Source organism: Oncorhynchus mykiss, chromosome 6 (assembly GCF_013265735.2).
Source record: "Oncorhynchus mykiss isolate Arlee chromosome 6, USDA_OmykA_1.1, whole genome shotgun sequence".
NCBI classification, from domain to species: Eukaryota; Metazoa; Chordata; class Actinopteri; order Salmoniformes; family Salmonidae; genus Oncorhynchus; species Oncorhynchus mykiss.
In genome coordinates, this window is record NC_048570.1 from 22,346,395 (window position 1) to 22,360,724 (window position 14,330).

The window sequence follows — 14,330 nt, forward strand, 5'->3', positions numbered from 1 at the left end:
TCCTCCGTTTCCGTTGTCAGTGTGGCATAATGAGAAAGTCCTCCGTTTCCGTTGTCAGTGTGGCATAATGAGAAAGTCCTCCGTTTCCGTTGTCAGTGTGGCATAATGAGAAAGTCCTTCTCCGTTTCCGTTGTCAGTGTGGCATAATGAGAAAGTCCTTCTCCGTTTCCGTTGTCAGTGTGGCATAATGAGAAAGTCCTTCTCCGTTTCCGTTGTCAGTGTGGCATAATGAGAAAGTCCTTCTCCGTTTCCCTCTGAAAGAGCGTTATCAATGAAGCATTCTATATCCTGTTTTATTCTACCTGTGGGGTTGGAACAGAGAGGGACATAGAACTTAGGGTCAGAAAGTTGAGCATAGACTCACTCCCTTATCAGCATTTGTCTTTCAGTTCCTTCAAAGCATTTTGTTCATCATTACTGAGACTAACTGCTTGTTTAGTGTGTTGCGGACCAATTTAGCAAAATCCTGTTCTATCAGCCTACTGTAGGTGAGAACAGAGGTACTCAAATTAGCATAAGGCACATCAGAAATACCAGATGCATTATAGTTTCTAAACACTGCATTGCTATTACACAATGGTTGCCTATTAGCACAGAATAAATTATTTAAATGTAATTGGCGAACAAATCTGAAAGTGTCAACTTTTCATGCAAAAGGTAGCAAAGCCATCCTATTACAGGGTGAGAAAGAGTCCTTTATTCTGGTCTGATACTTGGGCATCCTGAGAGGCCCTGGTGATATGTTGATCACCCAAAGTTCTTGTTGCGGTTCCAACAGTACCTCCTCAGGTGGGCTGGGGGTGGATTTCCTCCCCCTCCAACCCAGGCGCGTCTTCCAGCGGGTTGCTGCTGGTTGCCTCGCACCCGATCATGGCCGGATGTGATACAACCTGGATAGATGGTGCCATCTTGGTAGTCCCTTGTGTCTCATTCATATTTATTCCAAGCCTTTGTAGCTTGTGTCGCTTCTGTTCATTTTGGAACGCAGTGAGAGATGTGGATAGCTCATTGGAGAATGTGTTGTTTACACTGTTCCAAAATTGTCTGAAAATGTTTATTTGAATATAACCCTCCTTTTTCTTGATCTCCTTCTTATCGTTATTATTAGTATTATTATTATGATCATCATTTTAATAAGTCATGTAATTATCATTAGTATGCTCAGTAGCCTATAGCAGCCTTGTATAACCACCATCGATCTGTAGGCCAAAGAGGGCATCCTGTTAAGTCTTAATACAGTAACTTACTAAGTTCTATATTTAAATAATTACTGTTTACAGGCTACTGTATCAATCAATCATTCATTTGTTCATGTTACCACACAGCATAAGTCATTCATGATTTGAAATGCAATAAATATCAAAGCGAACCTTGAATAATGAGCATAAACAATAAATATCAAAGCGAACCTTGAATAATGAGCATAAACAATAAATATCAAAGTGAACCTTGAATAATGAGCATAAACAATAAATATCAAAACGAACCTTGAATAATGAGCATAAACAATAAATATCAAAGCGAACCTTGAATAATGAGCATAAACAATAAATATCAAAGCGAACCTTGAATAATGAGCATAAACAATAAATATCAAAGTGAACCTTGAATAATGAGCATAAACAATAAATATCAAAACGAACCTTGAATAATGAGCATAAACAATAAATATCAAAGCGAACCTTGAATAATGAGCATAAACAATAAATAAACCGTTCCATGTTGGCAATTGCATTCACAAATGGATGTGACTGTTTTTAGTCTTTGCTGTAAAGGCTTTCAACAGACTTTCTGGTACACTTATAATTGATTTAGTGTTTTTTACATTGTTCCAAACGATAAGGAAAATTATATTGTAATCTAACAGCACCTGTTCGGCACGCCGGCTTGCTCTTTAATTTCTTTTTCTTGATCTCCACTATTTTCCACAACAAGTCAAATGTATTCCCCATATCTGACTTCCCCTTAACCTCCTGACCAATCAAACATTCCCCTGTTTTTAGTTTATTTGTCAAGTCATCTGCATCCATTTTGCTGTCACGTGTTACGGTGTTCAGAGTTTTTTAACCAATTTACTAATGTGATTATGATATGCTATATGTCAGGCTCTATTGGTCACGTGCCCTGCGATACATACGTGTCAAGTAAAGAGAGCAAGGGTTGAGGGAATAGAAAATTATTTTCCTAAACAAATGAGGGCTTTCGGTAAGGTCATTTTTCAGTCAGAAATGGCTGTAATTGTGTTGCAGATTCAGCAACACAGACAGTAAAATAAACACTGTTGATGTTCTGTGGTGGTCGCTGCAGCAGGGAGGAGTGAGAGATAACGGGTGCTAGTCACAGTCACTCACCCGGCCCGGCACAACCAAATCAACTGCAGTCAAACTCCCTCCAGTCATCTTTGTGTCTTAATTATTTAATCAAACAGTGCACTTTAAGCATCAGACAAGCTCAGTGCATATCATTGATTTGATTAAAACACATAGACTTGTCATGACTTCTGCCGAAGTTGGTCCCTCTCCTTGTTCGGGCGGCATTCTGCGGTCAAACTCACGGACCTTCTAGCCATCGCTTATCCTCTTTTAATTTTCCTTTGGTTTTGTCTTGTATCACACCTGGTTCCAATCCCATTCATTTTATGTTGTGTATTTAACCCTTGGTTCCCCCTCATTGTCCTTGTCAGTGATTGTTTGTAAGCTATGTGCAAGATATGTTCTGGTGTGCGGCAGGTTTTGTACCCACTTGTATTATTTTGTAAATTTTGGTTTTCAGAGTTTTTGAGCACTTATTAAACTGCTCCTTTTTATACCAAGTTTGATCTCCTGCACCTGAATTCCCTGCTACCAGCACGCACCCTTTTTATATTTGACCTTTATTTAACTAGGCAAGTCAGTTAAGAACAAATTCTTATTTTCAATGACGGCCTAGTGGGTTAACTGTCTGTTCAGGGGCAGAACGACAGATTTTGTACCTTGTCAGCTCGGGGGTTGCTACCTTCCGGTTACTAGTTCAACGCTCTAACCACTAGGCTACCCTGCCGCACCAGACTGGTATATATGGAAAAATATGTTTTCAAATTTCAACCAATCGATTGGTCGAAAGAACAGATTACTCTTGGTCAACCAATATTTTTTTTTGTCGGGGACAGCCCTACTTCCAGTAAATGTGTTTTTGTAAAATGTTCAGTGTAAATTGTTAAAAGTTGTCCTTGTGCATAGAGCTGTATGGTTTGTTAAACTTTTCAATTAATGGTGTTTGTTTGTCATACTTTTTAAGTGACAGATCTCAGCACAAATCTTTTTCCATAGAATTGGCCAGTACTTCATCATTCATTTCATAATGATTAGAGCTTCTGTACTGAGAAGCTGAGGACAGTGAGACCCTATTTCACAGGATTGATTGTTTAGTTTTGTTCCTTTTTTAATGTAACCTTTATTTAAACCAGGAAGTTCCTTTTTTAATGTAACCTTTATTTAAACCAGGAAGTTCCTTTTTTAATGTAACCTTTATTTAAACCAGGAAGTTCCTTTTTTTAATGTAACCTTTATTTAAACCAGGAAGTTCCTTTTTTAATGTAACCTTTATTTAAACCAGGAAGTTCCTTTTTTAATGTAACCTTTATTTAAACCAGGAAGTTCCTTTTTTAATGTAACCTTTATTTAAACCAGGAAGTTCCTTTTTTAATGTAACCTTTATTTAAACCAGGAAGTTCTTTTTTTTAATGTAACCTTTATTTAAACCAGGAAGTTCCTTTTTTAATGTAACCTTTATTTAAACCAGGAAGTTCCTTTTTTTAATGTAACCTTTATTTAAACCAGAAAGTTCCTTTTTTAATGTAACCTTTATTTAAACCAGGAAGTTCCTTTTTTTAATGTAACCTTTATTTAAACCAGGAAGTTCCTTTTTTAATGTAACCTTTATTTAAACCAGGAAGTTCCTTTTTTAATGTAACCTTTATTTAAACCAGGAAGTTCCTTTTTTTAATGTAACCTTTATTTAAACCAGGAAGTTCCTTTTTTTAATGTAACCTTTATTTAAACCAGGAAGTTCCTTTTTTAAATGTAACCTTTATTTAAACCAGGAAGTTCCTTTTTTTAATGTAACCTTTATTTAAACCAGGAAGTTCCTTTTTTTAATGTAACCTTTATTTAAACCAGGAAGTTCCTTTTTTTAATGTAACCTTTATTTAAACCAGGAAGTTCCTTTTTTTAATGTAACCTTTATTTAAACAAGGAAGTTCCTTTTTTTAATGTAACCTTTATTTAAACCAGGAAGTTCCTTTGAGATAAATAATCTCTTTTTCAGAGACCAGTGGCCAAGAAGAGAGCCCCAGTATTAGAAGGCCGGCTGCAGCACTCACCAAACCGTTGGGAGTGTTCACGCTTTCATTATGCCAAAACAAAAGAGCCTGAAATAGAGTTTAAACTCAGCAAATTCACAGTGGCAAGAACAATCACAGGGCTGAAACAGAGCAACACTTTTCCACACATTTTTTCAGATTCGGTTCAAGTCAACCTTCTCAAATAAAAAGTTAAACAATCAGCATGCTTAATTCTTGGAAAGTTAATTTCCCCTTTTCTTTCTGTAATTGGAGGAGACATATGGAAATAATATGCCAGTAATTGCCCTGTAAGGTTATGTTAACATGCTGGGAAATCTCAAACACATTGATGTTTTCCAGCCAGGCCAGACCCAATGCATATTTGATCATTTATTTACAGTGGGAAAATGTCTGGGGAACAATGGAAACCAGCCTGGGTTTCTCCTCTCTCAACTGGCTTTTAAAACACACAGCACACCACTATGGCAACTCTATAGTATATTATTTCAATCTGTCCACGTTTCATGTACCCTGATAACAGTGTGGCAAATTATTTATTGAAAATAAAATGCCTCTCACTGTATAAAAATATGGGATACACATTACACACACCAAAATGGCGCCGGAGAAGAAGGCAGACGTTTTACGTGTCCCCAACCAATTGTGTTTTTTGTTTGTTTATTTGCATTGTTTGTAACTTATTTTCTGCATAATGTTACCATCTCTTATGACCAACTTATAACTTCTGGACATCAGGACTGCGATTACTCACCATGGACTGGCAGAATCCTTTTTTTCCTTAACGAGTCTGACGACCCTGATGCGAACGATACACTGCTTTCTTGGGAACAGGCCCAGATTCCCGTGAATTGCGTGAAGAGGAAGCGGAGGAAAGGGGGTCAGAGGGCGAACTGCATCTGATAATAAAATTGATGACCTACACACAAGATCAAACTACCAACGGGATATTCAAAACTGTAATATCTTATGTAATATCTTATGAGTCATGGCTGAACGACGACACTGTCAACATACAGCTGGCTGGTTATACGCTGTACCGGCAGGATAGAACAGCGGCGTCTGGTAAGGGGCGGCGGACTATGTATTTTTGTAAATAACAGCTGGTGCATGATATCTAAGCTATTGCACGCCTGATGTAGAGTATTTCCTGATAAGCTGTAGACCTCATTATTTACCTAGAGATTTTTCACCTGTATTTTTCGTAGCTGTTTACATACCACCACAGTCAGAGGCTGGCACTAAGACAGCATTGAATGAGCTGTATTCCGCCATAAGCAAACAAGAAAACGCTCACCCAGAGGCGGCACTCCTAGTAGCTGGGGACTTTAATGCAGGGAAAGTTAAATCCGTTTGACCAAATTTCTATTAGCATGTTAAAAATGTGCAGCCAGAGGGGAAAAAACTCTGGATCACCTTTACTTCACTCACAGACACAAATACAAAGCTCTCCCTCGCCCTCCATTTGGCAAATCTGACCATAATTCTATCCTCCTGATTCCTGCTTACAAGCTAAAATTAAAGCGACTAGATCACTTTAAAAAGTGGTCAGATGAAGCTAACCTACAGGACTGTTTTGCTAGCACAGACTGGAATATGTCCCAGGATTCCTCCTATGGCATTGAGGAGTACACCACATTTATTTATTTTACTAGGCAAGTCAGTTAAGAACAAATCCTTATTTTCAATAATGGCCTAGGAACAGTGAGTTAACTGCCTGTTCAGGGGCAGAACAACAGATTTGAACAGCTCGGGGATTTGAACTTGCAACCTTCCAGTTACTAGTCCAACGCTCTAACCACTAGGCTACCCTGCCGCTAATTACATCAGTCATTGGCTTCATCAATAAGTGCATCGATGATGTTGTCCCCACAGTGACCGTACGTACATATCCCAACCAGAAGCCATGGATTACAGGCAACATCCACACTGAGCTAAAGGCTAGAGCTGCCACTGTCAAGGGGCGGGACTCTAACCCGGAAGCTTATGAGAAATCCAGCAATGTCCTCCGACGACCCATTAAACAGGCAAAGCGTCAATACAGGACTAAAATCGAATCGTACTACACCGGCTTTGATGCTCATCGGATGTGGCAGTGCTTGCAAACCATTACAAACTACAAATGGAAGCACAGCAGAGAGCTACCCAGTGACACAAGCCTACCAGACGAGCTAAACTACTTCTATGCTCGCTTTGAGGCAAATAACATTGAAACATGCATGAGAGCACCAGCTGTTCCGGAAGACTGTGATCACGCTCTCCGCAGCCAATGTGAGTAAAACCTTTAAACAGGTCAACATTCCCCGGGCCGCAGGGCCAGATGGATTACCAGGACATGTACTGCAAGCATGTGCTGACCACCTGGCAAGTGTCTTCACTGACATTTTCAACCTCTCCCTGTCCGAGTCTGTAATACCAACATATTTTAAGCAGACCACCATAGTGCTTGTACCCAAGAACACTAAGGTAACCAACCAAAATGACTATCAACCCGTAGCACTCGCATCTGTAGCCATGAAATGCTTTGAAAGGCTGGTCATGGTTCACATCAACACCATTATCCTAGAAACGCTAGATCCACTCCAATTTGCATACCGCCCAAACAGATCCGCAGATGATGCAATCTCTATTGCACTCCACACTGCCCTTTTCCACCTGGACAAAAGGAACACCTATGTGAGAATGCTATCCATTGACTACAGCTCAGCCTTCAACACCATAGTGCCCTCAAAGCTGCAACTGGATCCTAGACTTCCTGATGGGCCGCCCCCAGGTGGTAAGGGTAGGTAACAACACATCGGCCACGCTTATCCTCAACACAGGGGCCCCTCATGACTGCACAGCCAGGCATGACTCCAACACTATCATTAAGTTTACCGATGACACAACAGTGGTAGGCCTGATCACCGACAACAACGAGACAGCCTATAGGGAGGAGGTCAGAGACCTGGCCGTGGGGTGCCAGGACAACAACCTCTCCCTCAACGTGATCAAGACAAAGGAGATGATTGTAGACTACAGGAAAATGAGGTCCGAGCACGCCCCCATTCTCATTGACGTGGCTGCAGCGGAGCAGGTTGAGAACTTCTAGTTCCTTGCTGTCCACATCAGCCACAAACGTACATGGTTCAAGCACACCAAGGCAGTCGTGAAGAGGGTACGACAAAACCTATTCCCCCTCGGGAGACTGAAAAGATTTGGCAAGGGTCCTCAGATCCTCAAAGGGTTTTACAGCTGCACCATCGAGAGCATCCTGACAGGTTGCATCACTGCCTGGTATGGCAACTGCACGGCTTCCGACCGCAAGGCACTACAGAGGGTAGCGCAAACAGCCCAGTACATCACTGGGGCCAAGCTTCCTGCCATCCAGGACCTCTATACCAGGCGGTGTCAGAGGAAGTCCCTAAAAATTGTCAAAGACTCCAGCCACTGTTCTCTCTGCTACCGCACAGCAAGCGGTATCGGAGCGAGAGGCTTTTAAACAGCTTCTACCCCCAAGCCATAAGACTCTTGAACACCTGATCAATTGGCTACCCAGACTATTTGCATTGCCCCTCCCCCCTTACACCGCTGCTACTCTCTGTTTTTATCATCTATGCACTGTCACTTCAATAACTCTACCTACATGTACATATTACCTCAACTAACCGGTGCCCCCACACATTGACTCTGTACCGGTACCCCCTGTATATAGTCTCTATATTTTACTCCTGCTCTTTAATTACTTGTTGCTTTTATTTCTTATTCTTATCCATATTTTTTTTAACTGCATTGTTGGTCAGGGACTTGTAAGTAAGCATTTCACTGTAAGTTCTACGCCTGTTGTATTCCGCGCATGTGACTAATAAAATTTGATTTGAATTACAGTAAATTACTGTCATCAGAGGCTGGTGTACTGTAAGTAGAGTAGACTGTCTCTACTCAGAAGGGACAGTTTGTGACATACATTAGTCACCCACACAAAGGCCTGCCTGTTTATCCCGCTGGAGTTGGGCTTTGTCATCACACACAGTGAAGTTATAGGGACTGACACTGGGAACAGCATGACCCACTTCTGGTTGACCTGGAAACACTCCGCAGGCTTTACCCCCAGTCTCACGCCAAAGCAAGTGGCATCAAGCAGAGGTTAAACAAAATTGGGAATTAATCCAATCTGGGCTGATCAAAAGTTATTAAATGTGAAAATGAAGAGATGGAACAGAGGTCAGCACTCAGATGCTTTACACATTCACACCAAGACTGCTGAGTAAAATGGCTGGCACAAACATACATTACATTGACAAAGATACATTATTTCAATTACGGTGCACTTGTAAAAGACTTCCAACACAAAATGGCAGTATTTTAAAGATAACATGGGCTCAATGTGTGAGAGGAAAAATAGATGCTCAACTATCAAGTGCAAAACAAATCCCTCAAAAGTAAAGAAAGTGAAATTCACCTAGCTACATTTACTTTCACTTACTCTTTCTGTTCTTTAGCACACAGATTTCACATATGAATACCTCACTTCCAAATACACTGCTCACTGTAAATTAACTCCATTTCACGAAGGGATGTAATTCAAAGGAATAAAGGAAGGAATCAGAAACAACAGTAAGTGTTGGGCTGTATTCTGAAATGAACTAAAGATATGGAAATGAAAAACGTCTGTTCTTAAATTACTTTTAGAAAAGAACATCAAACTTTATCCCAGTTATGTGAGGACAAAGGAAAAACATGTTTTGGGACAGGGCCAAGTATTTCCATAAGAGTTTTGAGCTCACCAAGTCCAACCTACAACTTGGAGTCATAGATCCTGTGAAAACAATATTATGTGATTACTACCCCCTTGTGGATAGAACGCCACATTACACATTGGTGGACAGACCGTGTAATGCACTAAAAACAATGCAATACAAATCAATAAAATTACGTGTTTTTTATGCCCACCTAAAAATATAATAGAAATTGTATTTTCCAATATCAACAAAAGTCAAACAAATAGTATTATTACGTTATTAAATATATTTAGGCTGTTCCTGCACGGTGATGTCACATCAAACCATCGAGAGGTTGATGAGTGACAAAAGCCATCAACGTAACAATACAACCATGAAATGGACACACAACCCCAGTTGCAGCTCCGGAGGTAAGCAGAGCACCTTGCTCTGAGAGTAGAACAACAAGTCAGGTCTAAGCTGTAACACTAGGCCACATCCCACTTGCTGAACCCTCTCACTCATAATCCAACTAGTCACGCCAGTACTGGGGGCTGACATCACCATACAAACACAGGTATCCGTGGAAACCGCTGGGATGGCACAGTGAGCTGACAGAACATGCAGCTCAGATTAAGTGGAGACATAAATAGGTAGGTCTTACTTAAATGCACTGTCAGGATGGCACCTAAATCCTCAGGGACGCTGTCTCGCAGTCTTACAGCTAAGAACATCTGTCCCTGTGAGATTCAGGGATCTTTCATCTTTCCTCGTCTTCAGGGAGGACAACTACTTAAAGCCACTACTGATCCTACATAGTAATGTTTAATATTCTGCTTCTACTGCTATAAAATAAATTATACAATGTATTTCATCCTTATCATGAATATTGCCAAATGAAATACCTATCTGATCATTCATCTCTAAGCTATATTGGAGTAGCTACAGTGAGTGATAGTGTAATGATCAATGCGACCAACTGACAAATCAGTTGCACCCTTTCAAGGCAAAGTTAAACAATGAAAGTTCTCCTGGCCCAATTTCACTGTAATGAATGGACACCTGGTAATGATTGACCTTAGAACAGAGGGAGAAACTCTAAGCACCTGAAAACCTCTGAAATGGCTGAATCAGCAGTGATTGGTCAACTGTGTCCATTGGGCCGAGTACAGAGGGCGAGGGGGGTGGTGGTTTGGACCCATGGACAGAGGCAGGTCAGAGTAGAGGTGACCAGGGGGTGGAGCCATCCCTGCTGCTTTGAGTGACACGTGACCCATAGACAAGCTCATGGTTGTAAACACTTTCCCATCTGAAAGGAAAAAACACTTTTCCACCTTTTCAATAAAACGTCATTAACCATTCTTTATCTGCTCTAACAAATTGAGGCAATATGACTACACAATTCCACATATACAATAATTATCTACAAGAAAGCTTGACATCAACTATTACAGGTACACATAGATGACGACGGCAGCTTTTACAAGGAAATAGAGAGATCACAGATTCTAATTCTCTGGTGTTTTAGGGGACTGAGTGGTGGCAAGATTAGGACTTCATCTATTGCATAGTGTTGAAAACAGCTGTTGCAAACTCGGCTATTTGCCCCCTGACCTGTGTTTTGGTCCCTGAATGAGGGTATCTGGATTCCCATCACTGTCACAGCATTTACAAGCTCAGGGACAGGGAGCCCCACCCTCTACAGCCCCTTGACCCCCACATTACCCCTGCCTACTCCATGCATGAGGCATCCTGGGTGTTGAATAGGCCAAGGGAGAGTAGTGTTGTCCATGGGTACTCTCTGATCCTGCCTCCTCAAGTTTACAATCCAATCAGGTTTTGCCTCATAAAACCATGCCTCCTCCCATAGGGGGCAACAATGCCAGTCTTTCTCTGTGCACAGGTTTAATAGTTCCCCCAAGCTTCCTTCCAAGTATTACTGACTCCCACAGGTTTATAGAGGCCAGGACACAGAGGCTGCTGAGAAAGTATAGTCCACAGGAGAGCTGCAACAATAAGGTCAACGTGGAGTCACGGCGAGGTCAGAAGTTTCTGAACTGAGTTTAACCTCTGACCTCTAGATGGTGCCACCTGGCTCCACAGCCAGGACGAAGTGAAGGGAGCATCTCAAATGAACTTCACCTGAACCTGGACCTTAACATTGGACAAACCCCCCACCCCTGCCCCATGCCCCTTCCACCAGCCTGTTGCCCCACGGTGAGAGGAGAGAGGGCCTGCAACCACATTGTACCACAGTAGCCAACAAACACACAAACACAGTTTTAGGGGGGACTGAGAAATGCCTGACTATATCCCTTACAAAACTGGGCAGATGTTTAATTTACTGTATGTGTGTAAGTGTATGTGTGTAAGTGTATGTGTGTAAGTGTATGTGTGTAAGTGTATGTGTGTAAGTGTATGTGTGTAAGTGTATGTGTGTAACATTTATCTGTTCAATGGACACATTGAGACTATTCTCTGCAAATATTCAATTCCATCCCATATCTTGCTGCATCTGAGACAGAGGCTGTACACAAACAGTGGCCATGTTGTGGGCCAGCTTCTGTTCTATTTTCAGTTGAACATGTCCCCCTGGTGGAGATGGAAGGAGTCACATGCTACATTGAAGACATGCTTATTATGCCAATCCAGTAATGGGAAAGGCAAGAGGAACAGCAAAACCTGTATCAATTATTTTCTCCTGAACTTGGAATTATTTTACATTTCAGGGGGAACTTGGATGCCGGCAAACTGAGATATTTGCACTAGTAAAAAAGGCCATATGAACCATAAAGATTTTAAAATTATTTTCTGCATGTTTTTTTCGTTTCATATAAATATATTTTTCTTCATTGTATTTTTTTTTAACTCCATATACAAACTTATACATAGGAACAAAAATGTACTGAAGCACACAAACAATGACTACATCTCATCTTCCCAGACCCGCGTGCTCACACCCCCATCCCTATTGTTTTTCTCTGCCACCCATGCCATTTCAATATTTAAATCATAAATAATCATATTTTTCCATTGTGTTAATGATCGCGGATTGATTTCCAAGTTTTTGGAATGTATATTTTTTTGTGCATTTAACTATATGTCGCAATTAAAATGCTTGGGTAGCAAGACTTAGGAAGATGTAAAACGCTCCTTTTTATTCTATGAATTGTATTTGTCCATAAAGTCTGTTATGACCGAGTATACTTTTTTAAAGAATGTCTTCGGTGGGGTAATTGGTATTACCAAAAATAAATACAGAAATTTAGCAGCCGTGCTATTCTAAAGAAGTAAGATTTATGGGAAGATCATTCAATTAAATTAGATCTGCTTTAATATTGTTAAGTAATGGAATCATCTTTATATATTTGTTGTTTGTTGTCACTTATTAACCATCCTAAGTATTTTATATTTTTTGTGGTCCAGTTAAAGGATTGCTATGAGTTATTTTATTTTTTCTATTGACATTATTTTAAAAATCCATGTAAATGTTACAGTTGAAGTTGGAAGTTTACATACACTTAGGTTGGAGTCATTAAAACTCGTTTCTCAACCACTCCACACATTTCTTGTTAAATAAACTATAGTTTGTGCATGACACAAGTCATTTTTCCAACAATTGTTTACAGACAGATTATTTCACTTATAATTCACTGTATCACAATTCCAGTGGGTCAGAAGTTTACATACACTAAGTTGACTGTGCCTTTAAACAGCTTGGAAAATTCCAGAAAATTATGTCATGGCTTTAGAAGCTTCTGATAGGCTAATTGACATAATTTGAGTCAATCGGAGGTGTACCTGTGGATGTATTTCAAGGCCTACCTTCAAACTCAGTGCCTCTTTGCTTGACATCATGGGAAAATCTAAAGAAATCAGCCAAGACCTCAGAAAGAAATTGTAGACCTCCACAAGTCTGGTTCATCCTTGGGAGCAATTTCCAAACGCCTGAAGGTACCACATTCATCTGTACAAACAATAGTACACAAGTATAAACCCCATGGGACCACGCAGCCATCCTACCGCTCAGGAAGGAGACGCGTTCTGTCTCTTAGAGATGAACGCACTTTGGTGTGAAAAGTGCAAATCAATCCCAGAACAACAGCAAAGGACCTTGTGAAGATGCTGGAGGAAACAGATACAAAAGTATCTATATCCACAGTAAAACGAGTCCTATATTGACATAACCTGAAAGGCTGCTCAGCAAGGAAGAAGCCACTGCTCCAAAACCGCCATAAAAAAAGCCAGACTACGATTTGCAACTGCACATGGGGACAAAGATCATACTTTATGGAGAAATGTCCTCTGGTCTGATGAAACAAAAATTGAACTGTTTGGCCATAATGACCATCGTTATGTTTGGAGGAAAAGGGGGAGGCTTGCAAGCCGAAGAACACCATCCCAACCGTGAAGCACGGGGTGGCAGCATCATGTTGTGGGGGTGCTTTGCTGCAGGAGGGACTGGTGCACTTCACAAAATAGATGGAATCATGAGAGAGAAAAATTCTGTGGATATATTGAAGCAACATCTCAAGACATCAGTCAGGAAGTTAAAGCTTGGTCGCAAACGGGTCTTCCAAATGGACAATGTGCGAGCAAGGAGTCCTACAACCCTGACTCAGTTACACCAGCTCTGTCAGGAGGAATGGGCCAAAATTCACCCAACTTATTGTGGGAAGCTTGTGGAAGGCTACCCGAAACGTTTGATCCAAGTTAAACAATTTAAAGGCAATGCTACCAAAAACTAACTGAGTGTATGTAAACTTCTGACCCACTGGGAAGGTGATGAAAGAAATAAAAGCTGAAATAAATCATTCTCACTACTATTATTCTGACATTTTACGTTCTTAAAATAAAGTGGTGATCCTAACTGACCTAAGACAATTAATTTTTACTGGGATTAAATGTCAGGAATTGTGAAAAACAGAGTTTAACTGTATTTGGCTAAGGTGTATGTAAACTTCCGACTTCAACTGTAGGTCTAGTACAGTGTTGTTAAATCAGTCTTGTTAAATCCACGTATCCTAAACTATGGGTTACATTCAACACAATATTGACATTGATTAATGTTTATTCAGAAACTGGGGGAATAGTGGCATCCTGGCTAGGTAACTCCTTAAACCACGTGTCAAACTCATTCCTCGAAGGGCCGAGTGTCTGCGGGTTTTCGCTCCTCCCTTGTACTTCATTGATTAATTAAGGTTACTAATTAGTAAGGAACTCCCTTCACCTGGTTGTCTATGTCTTAATTGAAGGAAAAAAACAAAACCCTGCATACACTTGGCCCTCCA

The 14,330-nt window shown here is 40.6% G+C and overlaps 1 protein-coding gene across 1 annotated transcript in view; it reads right to left on the minus strand.

The window, feature by feature from the left end:
- The window catches only part of nr6a1a (nuclear receptor subfamily 6, group A, member 1a), a 114,377-nt gene that overhangs the window by 81,772 nt on the left and 18,275 nt on the right, over nucleotides 1-14,330 (minus strand). The gene's annotated exons all lie outside the window — the stretch shown is intronic.